This window comes from Centruroides sculpturatus, unplaced genomic scaffold (genome assembly GCF_000671375.1).
Source record: "Centruroides sculpturatus isolate CEXI.00-Female unplaced genomic scaffold, Cexi_2.0 scaffold480, whole genome shotgun sequence".
Lineage (NCBI taxonomy): Eukaryota > Metazoa > Arthropoda > Arachnida > Scorpiones > Buthidae > Centruroides > Centruroides sculpturatus.
In genome coordinates this window covers 500786-517153 of record NW_019384976.1, presented here as the reverse complement: position 1 = coordinate 517153, position 16368 = coordinate 500786, and the positions used below count along the sequence as shown (strand labels likewise).

The 16368-nt window shown below is 29.2% G+C and overlaps 1 long non-coding RNA gene across 1 annotated transcript in view; it reads left to right on the top strand.

Annotated features, from left to right (window-relative positions):
- Positions 1-16365, top strand: part of LOC111632673 — a 26631-nt gene extending 10266 nt beyond the window's left edge. The window contains exon 2 of the long non-coding RNA XR_002757904.1: positions 14280-16365. This is a non-coding gene — a long non-coding RNA (uncharacterized LOC111632673). The remainder of the gene's footprint in view (positions 1-14279) is intronic.
- Positions 16366-16368: the final 3 nt, after the last annotated feature.

Here is a 16368-nt window from a genome sequence, read left to right as displayed (position 1 = left end):
TTAAACAAACTTGAAGCATTCGAAATGTGGTTATATAGAAGAATTTTAAAAATATCTTGGACAGATAGAATAACAAATGAGGAAGTTTTGGAAAGAATGGGGAAAGAAAAAGAAGTTTTAAATACAGTTAAAAGAAGAAAGACGGGGTATTTTGGCCACATCATCCGAGGAAGTAAATATGAAATTTTGAGAAATATTTTAGAGGGAAAAATCTGTGGAAAGAAAAGCCCAGGAAGGAGAAGGAAAAGTTGGTTAGGTAATATATGTGAATGGAATAATAAGAAAGCAGAAGAACTAACACGTGAAGCACAATTGAGATTGTTATAATACTAGTCCTACATTCAGAAATGAATATGGAACCAGAAGAAGAAGAAGAATGATACTTTCAATATAAGTAATGATATTTACTATAAAATGGTTTTATGATTAATATCTTTCAATGTTTGCCAGATGCCAAGTCACATCCTTTTGGATTATTATACATGAGAAATCTATATCTATATAAATATTTTTTTGTTACTTATATGTCATTCATCCTTAGACTAACTGAGCTTCTGATGAATTCCAAATATTTGAAAATGAATGATTTTAATATAGAAATTAGAAAACATTCAGTGATAGTAAATTTTAGCTTAATCATGATTTCAAATGTTATATTATTTTATAGTCATCAATTTAAGTTTAAGCATCTGTTACAGATAATAGTTTTCTAATAACAGTTATAATACATATTTTAATGTTAGTAATTTAATAACACTTAATAAAAATGAAATGTTTAATTTAGAAAGTATTGTTATAAAGATAAAAGAAGAAATGAGTTATTTTTATTTAACTAAACAAAAACATGTCTAATAAATATAGATGTTATATTTGTATACTATCATTTAAAAAACAAATTATATTATTAATAATTATACCAAGAGATAATATTTATTTAAATTTAAATTGTAAAACTACATTTAGAATTTGGTTAAAATATGATAAATTTCAAATATTGTGTTTATTTTAATGTGACATAATATGTGCTACAGGAATACTTGAAAGTAATTGCACATTTAACTTTTTCCACTTCAACAATTATAGAATGATAACAGTTATCTGTTATTTGGCAAATAACATATATCTTGAATTCTAAAAATATTCAACATATGTTGAGTGAAAGAAAATTATTACCAAGTTATAAATATTGTCAAAATATATTAGCATTAATGATGGCATGGTTGACATAATATGCTTAATATGAATCACCACAGTAAGAGAAAACATAATAAATGGTAATGTGAGGTTAGCCAATTGGGGTGAGGAGATTTCAACAGCTGAGCGGTCAACACTGTCATGTGGGTGCAGAATGACTCACCGAGACAGGTTTACCATGTAAAACCATTTAATAACATTAAAATTTCTTACAATATTTTCAATGATTGATGGATTATCATACAATGAAGCACGAGGATAAAGTTCAAGTAGAGTTCAAAAAGTTCGTGTTTCCATTTCCTACAGTTCGGCGAAGATGGTGAGATAATTGTTGGCCCTGGGGCAAATGGCACTGCTTCAGGTGGTTTTTCTCGGACAAACCGACGAGCCTGGAGGTCGTACAGTGACACTACAGATGAGGTTGCTTCCACTAGATCCGAAACGTTCTTTTCAAGATTCAGCGAGGACACATACATCCAGGAGAATAAGACTATGAACCAAGAACTTTTGTAACTTGAATCGCACGGTTTTATAGATTTCCTAACCTCAGTCACCTCTCCATTGGTCTCTCCTTGTCACCTGGTGACAATTCAACACCCGATGGAGGGCGCAGGAGAGGTCAGTGTCGCGACTGCATATGATTCCTCTTTCGTCGCTTTTTCTCAACTTTATTCCTTTCCATTGTTTAACTAATTTACACAAAAATTTCCATTATTCGATTGAGACATCTAATCCTTTCCATTCGCATCTGAAAAGGAACACTCTAAATTTCCAATCGATAACCTTCATTCGGACCTCTCAGTCGACCCCTGTTTGGGTCCTCACAGTAATACTCTTAGTAAGTAGATTATGCCACTTATCTGGGAATACTTTCCTCTGTCATGTTTTATATATTTTAAAAAATCAAAATAAGCATTTAATATAAACTACAATTAAGAAATAATTCATAAAATCTAGAATTTCTATCACTATAAGATGAAAATGATATGAAATATATTATACAGGGTCTTCTAAAATAAATGCTAACATTTTAAATTACTGTAATTATGTTAATTATTATCTGAAAAGTATGTAATATATACCAATCAGTAGAATAACTCCAAATTTTATCTCCAATCTGCATTCAAACATCTTGTCTACCGACTCTAGGAAGCACCATAAACAAAAATGACAACTTGGCAATAAATAAGACATTTTGTGTTCTACAGTATGCAAAGTTGGAATCACTCATCATTGTGCAACATGAGTAATCTGTAGAAGCTGTAGAATTGTTGCAACTGTGGGAGGAGTGACAATGCATATGTTGTAGCAAGTGTACAATTTCAGTATCAGTTCAATGTGTGAGGCTACACTGATACATTGTAATGGGCAAATATGTAACTTGAACAGTTTTCTAATGTTTTAATGTATATTATAATGTTCTCAGATAGTAATTAACATAATTACAATCATTTAAAATAGTACAATTATTTTTGGTAGACTCTGTATTTAAAATATAAAATTATATTCATGCTTTCATCCTATGTTAGTTCTATGAATTATTTGTCTCACAATACTTGCATAAAATATAATCATTCGATTCTTTGATTATTATGAATATCATTACTATAGATAGTTGATAGATCCAGGCACACTGAAATGCAAAACTTGAGAAAGAAAGGAAGGAGGTAAGGTGGATAGAAAAAAGGGGGAGGAGACGGGGGAAAAGAAAGAGAAAGGACGAAGATTACATGTGCGCCATTGCTGGGCATTAATTGCTGAACATAAAGACAATATATACAAAGGGGTGAAGGAGTGTATATGACATTATGCAACAAAATATATACAGAAGATAAAGAACCACAAAGCATGGTTTTACACATCTGAACGGCCAAAGGAAAAGAGGCCTGTAGGGCCCCCTACCAGTGGCAAAATAACATAGCCAGGATAGTCCATATTGGTAGAGTCTACTTAACAGTGAGTAGATCTGCTGGAGATGAGCCTTGTCACAAAGTTTTTGTAATAGAGATTATTACTGATGAGGAGGCCCTGGTTACAAGGCCTAGTGTCGTTGTTTTTTAGGATAATGGATATGAGTCCATCCTTTCTTCCTTCGTGCCCTCACAATGGTTGAGGAGATGCTCAGGGGTCTCATCCTCCAGTGGGCAGCTGCTACATTTTCCGTCACCCTTCTTTAAAAATCTTGCAAGGCAGTACTTGAAGTTCCCATGCCCAGTCATGAATTGTGTCATGTAGAAGTTAGGGTTGAAGTGTGTTGGATTCAGCCTGTCCACCCTGGGAATGAGCTTGTGCATCCACCTACCTGTGTCAGAAGTGTCCCACTCACTTTGCCATTTGCTGTTAACATAAAGCTTCAGGGCACTGGAAACCCATGACACAGTAATAGAGGAGAAGGAGATGTCAGTAAGCCTCAAAAGGGCTACCTTAGCAAGCTGGTCTGCCCATTCATTCCCAGGACAACCGGAGTGGCCTTTCACCCAATAGAAGTTAATAATCTTTGAACGTTGCAGCTTTTGGAGAAGCCCAAGAATGTCATTAATAATTGGAAGAAGAGTGTTTTTGTTTTTAATCTGGTGAAGGGTCACCCAGATATCTGTAAAGATGTTGATGCTCCTGCATTTGATGATATTCTGGAGAGACTGAGTATATTCCAGAGCTTTCAGAATAGCAAGTGACTCTGCTTGATTGTTGAAGCAATTGTTATCTAATTTGTAGTAGGCTTGTTTAAAGATTTTCTCTTTGCTGTCCCCAATAGCAAAAGAACACCCAACCCCTTTATCAGATCTAGAGCCGTCTGTAAAAATATTGAAGGAGGCAGGAATATGATCAGGATAGAAGACAACCTTAGCATGAATGTTAGTAGCAGGGTGTTGCAGATAGTGAATATCATTACTATATGATGCCATATATATATATATATATATATTACAAGATATCAGTAAATTAAACTCAGTTTCAATTCTTCTATAATTACAGAATTATTAGCAGTATTATACAATCACAACAATTAAAACATCTTAATAGATGAATAATGTAATGAAAACAGATAAATACAAAATTATAATACTTAGTGAACTATTATAAAATTACAATGCTGGAGTGGTATGGATTAAATATGTTTTATTTTATGATGTCACACCATTTGTAACACTGTATTAAACACTTCGGAAAGTATACATATTTATATTTTTCTGTAAAATTTTTAATTGCAATACGTTCCTTAAACTTTCTTTTATGTCTATATCATTGTGGCAGATTTGAATGTTTCTTCTATTGATTGTACATTTTTATCACCTGTATGGATATATCGTGGTGATTCTGTCTAATCTCAACCAAATTGCAGCTTCTTGTTCTTTCACCCGATTATCCAAAATTCTACCGGTTTCTCCTATATAACATTTTGGGGAGTTGCGCGTACATTTTAATTTATATACTATTCCTTTTTTACCTAAGTCACTCAAAGACAGTTGTTTTTTTTTATCATCATCATATTGTATTTTATTATTTAAACTTGGAGCTAATGTTATTCCAAAATTCTTAACATATTTAGAACATTTTTTCGAAAATGTTTTTTACACAAGAAAATTTATAATTATTATTTTCATTAAACTGTTTTACTTTAAATCTATTTCTTGTGTATTTATGGAACAATTTTGTTAAAATTAACTTTGGGTAATCATTAAAAATAAACTTTTTATTTAAATTGTTTACCATTGTTTTCGGATCTTTTATATCTGTGGTTCTGGTATAAATTTTCTGCAACTCCATTAAGTATGAATTTTCTTTAATTTTTAATGGGCAATAAAATTTAAAACTTATAAGAAAGAATGTTATGTAGATAAAGCTATATTTATCAATTCATATCAAAACTGAATTAATAATCATAATATTCAGATAATTAATCTATGGTTTATTTCTATTTTTTTTTTTTTTTTATTACTATAAATTTTAGATGGTATATCTAAAATTTTTTCATTAATCTTTTGTGTGTTAAAAACAATCAAATAATCATCTGCATAGCAGACATGTAATTTAATTCCATCAATATTATTTAATTTAACGACTCTTTCATTCATTCCAATTTTTGCAAGCTTTGGACCCATTTTTGAACCCATACTAATTCATCCTGCTGCTTGTAATATTCATTATTTGATTAATTCAATAAACTAGTTCTAAGTGTTTTAAATTATTTTCTATTAGAGTCCAATGTATGTTTGGATACATACATGTTTATTGTATCCAAACTCATTAATTTATCAGTGGGTTCCTTTTTTTAATCTGTATAATTTACTAATTACTTCATCAGCATTATTCATGCTGTATTTCGAATTATGTATTATATTTATAATATGGAGAAATTAAAGTACTGAGAACTTAGAAGCATACCATCCATTGGTAGATTTTGTTTGTTTATGGGTTTTCTCTCTTATACCTAATTTAGGGGTTCTATTATTATTATTATTATTTTTTTTTTCTGAAGAGAGAGAATAAAAATATTTAATCAGTAATAAACAGTACATTAGTACATACATAAACGGTTTGTCATGGAATTCTTTGACATTTTTGTAAAGTTATTTCCTCAAAGTCTTCAGATTGGTTTATTTTGCCAGTATTGTCTGCCAATATGGGCTATAGTTGCCTCAACCCATTTAGAAAAAATGTTATTTAAAATAAAATAAAAGAATTAGATAAAATTTTTCTTAAACTCTCCAACCTTTCTTTTACCCCTAATGCCAATATAGTTAGGTCCAGTTGGGAGTTTCCAGCTTTACCAATCGTATGAAATACTTCAACCGTTTACTTTTATATAAATATTTCTTTGGTTTGCTTCGTTCCAATTCCACTTTTTGGCTTTCCATTTCTTCCAGANTGGGGTTTTTTTTAATCAAATTTAAAATTCTGTACTAAACGCTGTACGATACGCACACGCAACTCAGCATACTGATTGTCAGATGATCACTCCTCAACTTATTATTATCACTTTGCCCGACTAGGTGATAGCAGTATTCATAATGACCGGTCAATTTGATAAATTAATCAATATTTATCACACTGCCCGCCCTATTTGGTCATTATGAATAATGCCCGATTAATCACTTTGTCCATAACATAACATTGAATTATTGAAATTTTTGGTTTAGCATTTAATTTAACATATGTTATTTTGTGAGGTTTCACTAAATTTTTGTTAAAATTATTTTGAAAACTAAATAAAAAAATAGTGTCATGGGAATACATATGTATGTAAAGTTTCAACTAAAACAGAAATTGGGAAGTGGTGAAAATTGAGCTGCAAGATTTTATCTGGACAGACAGAATAAGTTAATAAAAAGCATATAAAAAGAAAGCAATTTTCTGGAAGAGATTTAGAATATTTTTTCTTAGAATTAAAATCAAATGAAGGTTTTTAAAAAGACAAGTTTATTGAAGTGCATTAAATTGAAACAAACTATGTAAAAAAAAATGAAATTTTTTTCAGATCATGTAGAAACAGAATTGGGTGTATTTGAAATAGCAAATGTTTGATGCTATCGTCTTGCCTCAAAAATAATGTTTGACAAACTACAAATTTTGTTCCCATTCCCATTTTTGGAAATGAATTTCAATCGAACTGCTAAATTTTTTTGTCATCAAAGATAAACCTGGTACATAATTTTGTGTGGCTGTAAAAATATACAACACTAACACCATAAAGTATGTATAAATATTTTCAATATAAGCAATTTTAAAACTTAAAAGATAAAAAAAACTATATTTATATACCATACTACAGTTTGTGACTTATCTAATAAGGGAAACCTTCCAACCCATATAGGAAATGTTTCAAGAGCTATTCAATATATTTATTTCTAAGAAAAACAAAATAGAGGTTTATTTTGTGTCTAGCCACCCAGTACCAAGCTTCAAAAATAATGGCATACATTTGTACACGTGCAATGCATTTGACCTTCCCACTGTCACATAACATTTGCGACTTCTTTTTATCTACACAGACTCTGTGGTTGAAAACAATTTGAAAGAAATTAAATTTTCTAATATTTTCTGAAGCTTCAACATAATATGATTCTCTAATGCACTGGGACAAACCAGCCATTATCAAGGAATGCGGAATAGGAAGCACCACCAGAATTCTAGAGCAAATATACATTTATATTCTATCTAAAAGTATCAAAATCATTAATGCCAAAGAAGCTATAGTTATGTGGGATAGCTGGAAGCCCATTATAGACAAATTAGGCACAAAGTTATCAGCAGACTCTTAAGGGAAACAGAAAAGCAAATAGTCTTATAGTTCCTAAAAGTGTTAGTTTCTAGCTCAAATATTAGTATATATTTTAATTTTAAATATTACCTTCAAGTGTTAAAGCTTTATTTATTCTTTAAGGATTTTCAAAGAATTTTGGAATTTTACAAGTATGATAGAATTTGGAAAATAATAATCTAAGCTGGAAATGTTCTAAAATTTAATTTAAATAGTTTATTTTTTTGAGTTCAAAATCTGGTTGTTTTATTTTATATAAGCTGTTCTTAACTGAAGATGCAGTTCAAAATGAGCCAAAAGACATTTTTAAAATATTGTTTGGTGACCTTAAAAAGCATTATGGTCAATTGTTATTCACCTATGGTGCCAGGTTTTGTGAATCATAAGGTTCTGTTGTTATTTACATGGTTGGTTTTTTAAACTAAATATTGTTGCACAAGGTAATGTTTCCACTGCAACAACTGTGTGTAATAATCATGAAGTTTCTGTTTAACTTGATGGTTAGATTCTTATCTTTACTTATTACAATTTCTTACAGTGTTATCTGTTTATCAAATACAGTGGTTCTAGTTTTCAGGTATTTATTGCAGATACCAGTTGACATTAACAACATATTAACCATTAGTTTTAATGCATTTCTGGAATTAGAACTACAAAAGTATGTTGAACCCACAACTGAAAAAAAGAGTTTAGTATTATTCAACCTTTTCTATTACAATCTGTTATGAAATTGCCCAAATGGATAAAATTTATGTAAATTATATTTGTTTATCAGTGCAACTACATGTTAACTGTTGTGTGTTAGTCACCAGAACTATAGCTTTTAGTGTCTAACATTTCTGTTATAAAACCTCTACTTAAAATCTTCACATCAACCAATACATACAAAAAACCAGGGGAGTATATATTTAAAAAGAAATATAGGCTTATCTATAAAGCAGATTTGAAAACACAATTATCAGTGATAGATAGAAAATGCATAACTCTCATTACCACTTTGCTGTTGTGGAAGCTGGTTAAATAATGTAAGGTGTACGTCTGTGTTGCAAATGAACCTCATTTTTTACTTTTCTTGGAAACATACACTCAATACCCCTTAAAACATAATTTATTTCCTGTGTGAGTTGAAAAGTTTCATTTGTAGGTTATAAATAATCTCACAAGAACATTTTAACAGATGACTCACATTATTTAACATTTTGGCTTGCTCATTTTGTAACATTGCTTTGTCACTGATACATATTTACTATTTTTTTGTGTATTCAACTATTTCGTAATATATGTGTTCTTTTCAATAAAAAGTAATAACATTCTTACAATTTTTTAAATACAGTAGACTCTCACTAATCCGGCTCTCAATTATTTGGCATGTCCTGTTTTAATTGATCGTTTCCATTACTATTTCTGTAAATTTACTAAGCCTAAATTTTGGCTTTTTTAGTAACTTAAATCACATAGGGAACTTTAATTGATATTTGCTTTATTGCTATATTTGGAGGATATGCATTTCAGGCTCTGATGACCCCTGTTCAGTCCTTTTTTGTATAGATAATATTTGATTATTAAACGTAGATAATATTAAAATTAGGCAGTTCAACTGGATATATCATAAAACCTGTATATGGATAAAAGTTACAATTCAAAACAAATTTAAATAAAAAGAAAAAATTAAACTGAATTAAAAAAATGGGTTTAAAAAACTTTTTTTCAAAAATATTGATATTAAAAGCCCTAAAACCATTATAAAACATACAAATTACACCATGTGAGAATCAATAAAAAAAAAAATCTGATATATTCAATATGATAATACAAATAATTAAACTGTTTTGTAGAAGTGGCAATGACAGTTACAGTAATGTCATCTAACAATATAGAGACGATAAACTTCTTTATAGGGAACCGCAATATTAATATGTAATATCCTCTATAAGCCGACATGCCTGTGAGGTCTATCTAGTCACTCAAGAACTCCAGTTAAAACTGATCAAATATCTTTTTTTTTTTTTTTTTAATCTTTTACTTTTCTACGGAATTGTTTCGTCTTAGAAAGGAAAAATCGCTCGTCCAAATACGTTTAGTATACTTATACAATTTTACATAAAGAAATGGATCCGAAACTTTAAACTTTTATACGGATAAAATTTTATACACTATACATACAATAATAATGATCAAATATCTTTTTTTTTTATGTTTAAAGCTTTTACTTTTCTACGGAATTGTTTCGTCTTAGAAAGGAAAAATCGCTCGTCCAAATACGTTTAGGATAAACGATATTTCATTCTTGAAAGGAAAAGTAGACAGAAATATATCTATACAAATGCCAATGTTTTCTGTTTTTTTACTCTTCAAACAAACATAAAAAGAAATCTCAAATATATATATATATATTTTTTAGATTTTTCTATACGTATCTGCTGATGGCTTCCGGGAAAATACTTTCATCACATACATTTTAAATCTTAAAATATATATATATATATATATTGGAGGATGTTTTAAATAGTTTATTATTATTCGAAAGATGTACACGTACTGTACTGTACGTAATTATCTTTTGTTATTCACAACGATGGATTCATGATTATTGACTTTATCCATGATAACACCTTATCATTAATAAAAGGGTTAAGAGCATTTAAAACATTTTGACGCATGATGGATAGAATTGAATATTGGATTTAATAAATTAAAGATGAGTTACTGTTTAGAGATATATATTATTTAGAAGATTATAAAGTGTGAAATGTTAATGGAACTGAGCGACGTGATACCATATAATTATCTGGATTAATATTGTAGAGGAATATTGATACTGTCTACTGTACTCTTGAATTATTAGATAATAATTAATGATAAAGGTAACGTTATCATAAAGTTATTTGATATGTAAGTTACTGCTTGAATAACTACCGATGTCTAATTTTTAAAAGTTGATAAACACAACATAAATTTACATTATTTTATATAATATAATTAAACTTAATAAGGAATATTTTTATTATTTTTTATCGATTTTTAATAAAATTATTTCGTTTTAAACTTAAAAATTATGAAATTTTATAGCGGAAATGACGAAAAGATTTAGGCTGCGATCGTTGAATTTTCATATAATTATATATACTATTACCGATTTATTTATATTTATTCANTTTTTTTTTTTTTTTTTTTTTTTTTTTTTTTTTTTTTTTTTTTTTTTTTTTTTTTTTTTTTTTTTTTTTTTTTTTTTTTTTTTTTTTTTTTTTTTTTTTTTTTTTTTTTTTTTTTTTATTACTATAAATTTTAGATGGTATATCTAAAATTTTTTCATTAATCTTTTGTGTGTTAAAAACAATCAAATAATCATCTGCATAGCAGACATGTAATTTAATTCCATCAATATTATTTAATTTAACGACTCTTTCATTCATTCCAATTTTTGCAAGCTTTGGACCCATTTTTGAACCCATACTAATTCATCCTGCTGCTTGTAATATTCATTATTTGATTAATTCAATAAACTAGTTCTAAGTGTTTTAAATTATTTTCTATTAGAGTCCAATGTATGTTTGGATACATACATGTTTATTGTATCCAAACTCATTAATTTATCAGTGGGTTCCTTTTTTTAATCTGTATAATTTACTAATTACTTCATCAGCATTATTCATGCTGTATTTCGAATTATGTATTATATTTATAATATGGAGAAATTAAAGTACTGAGAACTTAGAAGCATACCATCCATTGGTAGATTTTGTTTGTTTATGGGTTTTCTCTCTTATACCTAATTTAGGGGTTCTATTATTATTATTATTATTTTTTTTTTCTGAAGAGAGAGAATAAAAATATTTAATCAGTAATAAACAGTACATTAGTACATACATAAACAGTTTGTCATGGAATTCTTTGACATTTTTGTAAAGTTATTTCCTCAAAGTCTTCAGATCGGTTTATTTTGACAGTATTGTCTGCCAATATGGGCTATAGTTGCCTCAACCCATTTAGAAAAAATGTTATTTAAAATAAAATAAAAGAATTAGATAAAATTTTTCTTAAACTCTCCAACCTTTCTTTTACCCCTAATGCCAATATAGTTAGGTCCAGTTGGGAGTTTCCAGCTTTACCAATCGTATGAAATACTTCAACCGTTTACTTTTATATAAATATTTCTTTGGTTTGCTTCGTTCCAATTCCACTTTTTGGCTTTCCATTTCTTCCAGATCCTTTTTCTATTGATCTATTCTGAATATGGTCTTCGTGAAACAATCTATACATGAAGACTTTACATTTTAAATGCATTTGTAAACAGTTTTTGTTATAGCTTATTTATTATAAAGTATTACATAAGCATACATTTTTATAATCTCTATTGATCTTTTTTCTTTCTTATGGGTGTTATTTTTGGGAGAGGATATCAATTGTCTCGAGACATATCCTTTTGTGTGTGAAATAAATTAATTAATTATAGAATACAATTTAATGTTTGCTGTATTTTTTGTGCAACATAAAATGATTTCAATAAGGTTTTTTTGTTTTATTTTAACTTTGCTTGTATGTGGTGACAATTAACAAAATCGGATATTTTTGGTATAATACACGGAGAAAGCAGGAAGCAATTTTGAGAGGCTTACCACAAAGCAATTATTTTTTAAATGAAATTTTTCTATCAGTTTGGGTTTTGAACATTTTTTTAAAATCATTTAAGTAATTAAACAAGTAATCATTTGCAAATAATTTGTCATTAACCAAATAACAAATTAATCAGTTTAAAGCATTAAAATTTTTGAGATTTTATTTTTTAAAAAACTGAAGTTTGACAATTAAACTACTGTATTTGTAATTGTAGAATGAAGATATAAGAATTAAGTCATTGATATAAGAATGTGGAATTATGGGAGATTAATTGTTCTACTTACTCTCTTGATTTCTTTTTGTTACCAATTTGACACTGCTGGACATTTAGTGTAGTGTGACAAAAATAGCAACAAATATAAATGATTAAGATTATTTGACTTTAAGTGGTGAGTGCAAATGTTCTTAGCTTCTCAAAGAGATTTCTTTGAACAATAAAATATTGAGATTCCGTGAATTTAAAGGAAACTATTAATTTTTAAATCATCTAACAGTAAAAACAATTTTTTTTTTTTTTTAGAGCTGTCAAAATTGATGTTCAATATCTGCCAAAATTAGGGTTTGAATTAAATTTTCTTATTTTCGCATTTTACTTCTAATATCCTTCAAGTACAAAAAATAGCAAGGAAAGATTTCTAATGAGCAAGATCTTGACAAAAGTCTTTTCTGTGCAACATAACAACAAAAGCTTTGCAAATTGTGGAATGTGTAAATTGGTTTGGATAAATGTTATTTTCAATTACAAACATTACTTCATTTTCTTGTTAAATTTGTGCAAAAATGAGCAATTAATCATTTTCATGTAAAAAAAATTAGCATTACCAAATAATTGATAAACTATGATCAGTAAGTCATTTATTTATTTTTGCCAAATGAAATTATGATAAAAAAAATTTTTAATACGTAGTGATCATTAAGATAAAATCCCATTTTCTCCCTTAAGTGATTCATTTGATGTTGACCAAATTTTTTGTTACTGTAATTTTTGTTTATCTCTGCAAATCGAATTTCATAAGTTATGTGTCTTATCAATCTAGTACAGTCACAAATTACATTATTATTTGTTATTTGTCTAAATTGTTAGTGAAAATTCATCTCCTGCACGACTATCAACTCTAGGCTTTAAATACTCCATCGATCTCTAAACTTAATAAACATCTGGATTCTGAAAATGAAATAATCAAACTTTTGTAAAAATTAACAGTACAAAATTAACTAAGTCTTTAAGAATATTTTAAAATTCAAATCAATACATTGTTTACACGGATAATAAAAAAGCTAGCTAGATCTTTTTCCGTTTATCAATGTGACGTTTTGTAATACGATAGAACCCCAATTAGCTGGGGTAATGAAGATAGGTGCTACGTCAGATTAAAAATTAGCTTAAACGACACATTAAATACTTTTTCTACAAGACTTGTGAAAAGACGACGAAAATGTTTGTTTAAATAAATTAGTCTATAAAGCAATACAATATAAAACAAACTTATGTAATGTTAAAATTATTGTTCTTATATACAGTTGACCCCCTATACCACTGTTGATTTTTCCGTTTTATATGAATTCCATGTTGTACGAGTCACTTAGATTTTACAAATATGTGAGCCATTCACAGCCCGGCACATGTATTTGTAAAATCTAAGTGACTCGTACAACATGGAATTCATATAAAATGGAAAAATCAACAGTGGTATAGGGGGTCAGCTGTATTATATAGGTAATATGTACTGTACAACTGTTTGTTACATTTTATCATTTAACTACAATAATACACATTTTTATTCTTCACACAAATCACTTTATACTGTTAATTTATAAAAAATTAAAAGAGAGAGAATGTACTTGATCTCAAATGAATTGTTTACTTCCCACTGATGATGTGGAGCTCTAATGTATTAGCAACATTTATATGATAATGGAATATTTTCAAATATGACTGACCAATTGGATTTCAACTAACTTAACTATCCCCTATTAGTGTTATCATATAACTATGGCAACTGCTTTTACCTGTAAATTTCCGAATACACGACATTTAAATTAGTTTGATACTAAACTTTAAATGTGTATTTGGAAATTTGCAGGTAAAAGCAACTATCATAAAACATTGCAGGCTAATAGGGAGATAGTTATAACTCAATTGGTTGATCACATCCTCTTATTGCATACAAAATTGGAGTATTAACTAATATTTATTGATTTACAGTCTTGACCGTTGCCGTAATCTGAAGAAATGAAAATGCCAGCATCATAGACTTCGAAATGATAACTCCGAGAAACGTATTCAGAGTCGTGCTATGCACTCTACTGGTCTGCATTTTCTGTCTCTTCCCACTATTTTTTGTTGCCTATAAATACGGCATAGACGGAGGACTCGTAATTTACGTGATGTCTCTGGCCATGATCGTCGGGAGCTATGTAGCGGTGGCAGTGATCCGATTGGCCAGGAGAAGACCCGGAGTTTGCAGTCCAACTGACATCATTTCGGATGCGAAATCTTCATCTTACGAGATTTCAGAGATGGAGATGGACTCCGACATCTTCATCACGGAATCTTCTGGGAAACTATTACTCGACCATTCGTCTTTCCAGTGCTAAATTTAAGGTGAATATGATGCAGACTTTTGTTTAAAACAAATTAATGTGTTTTTACGGCATATAAGACACAATTGCCTTGCATCTTGTGTGATATTGCAATTTCCTGTAAGCTAACAGATTTCCCAAATAGGCTATTGATGATTACTACTTACCCAACTCTTGAATTAAAAGACAGAACTAGGCAGTTTTTGAATGTAACAAAAATTAAATGTGCATTTTAATGGTAAATGACTTCTTTTAAACTCCTGTTTTTCCATGATTAAAGAAAAGTACAAATTTAATTTTGTTTTAACCAGAATATAGTAAAAAAAAAATTGGTGTCAAAAGCAGTGTGTCCTGTATGCCGTAATTAATTATAACTTTTCACTTTCTGTATAAGGAAGATTTAATTGTTGCGTCTTTCAAGGAAAGCAAGTTGTGTGAATAGGAAGTGTGTTAAAGGGTTAAAAAGTTTGGGAAAATAAACATTATTTATATATTCTGGCAATCTATTGCCACAATACATTGTTTTAATTCGAACCGGAATTCCTGTAAATGACAAGTTTGAGAAAGAAAACTTTTCATTTTTGTCTACAAAAAGATTTTAATTGATGTTCTTTTGTGAATAATCAATACGATGAAGTAGAATATGCAATCAGTTTAAATAAGGCATCATCTGATCACAGGTCTGCGGGGTGGAAAGAGCTTTAGAAATGTTGGTCACTCTAGCAGGGGAGGTTACGACATGCCTCTCGGGCATTTTGCTATCATGTGGGGCTAAGCCTTGGTACAAATCGAGTTTAAAAAATCACAGAGTGGCTTAATTTATTTTGAAAAAGTTCTGTAAAACTTCCACATGACAGCAACTTATTACATTTTGTGTGTTTATTCTCTATTAAAAAAGTCCACTCATCAAGATGCATGCATTTGATGAAAGGTTGTGTAAAACTTGTTCATAAATTACTCGAATTTTTAATTTTGACAAGCACACTTTCTTCCTTTGTATGAATGACCTTTTATCAAAATCCATGAGGACTAAGTTGTACTTCTATGCATTCAAAGCGTGAAAGCTTTTGTTTCTAGCAATTTAATTACTAAGTACAAACGTTCTCGGGTGGAACGTTGGTTACCAGATATTCAACTGTTGTCGTTGCTGATATCGACATTGACATCAGCAATGACGTCAGTTGAATATCTGCTAACTGATGTTTCAACCAACCTTTACTGTACCTGAAGAAGGCCATTTAAAATGGCCAAGAACATTTGTACTTAACTGATTAAACTGCTAGAAACAAAGTGTGAAAGGTTTTGTCTTACTTATAGACTAAGTCGTAACCTCACCACCTAAACTGAATTGCAAAAATGAAAAATATCACATGCCAAAGGTTTGTAATGATAACATCGAGGTTTTTAAATGTTAAGGATATATAATTCTTCTATGCAAAAAGAACAAAAAAATTAAGATTTGTGAGAAAGCGGCATTTGATCAAATGCCAAGTGGTTGCAGTTTCTACTCATTTCAAACGAGAGATTATCAAATATTGTTAATTGTTTTTGTAATTTTATCCCAGAGAGCAAATGTAATGTTCTTATATAATTATATATTTTATTATATTGAGAGAACTATTTATACATTTTTAATAAATTAAGATAATGTGCTTTTGTATGTTTGTCAAAATAAAGAATATGTAAAGTCAACAAAATGAATCCAAATATTC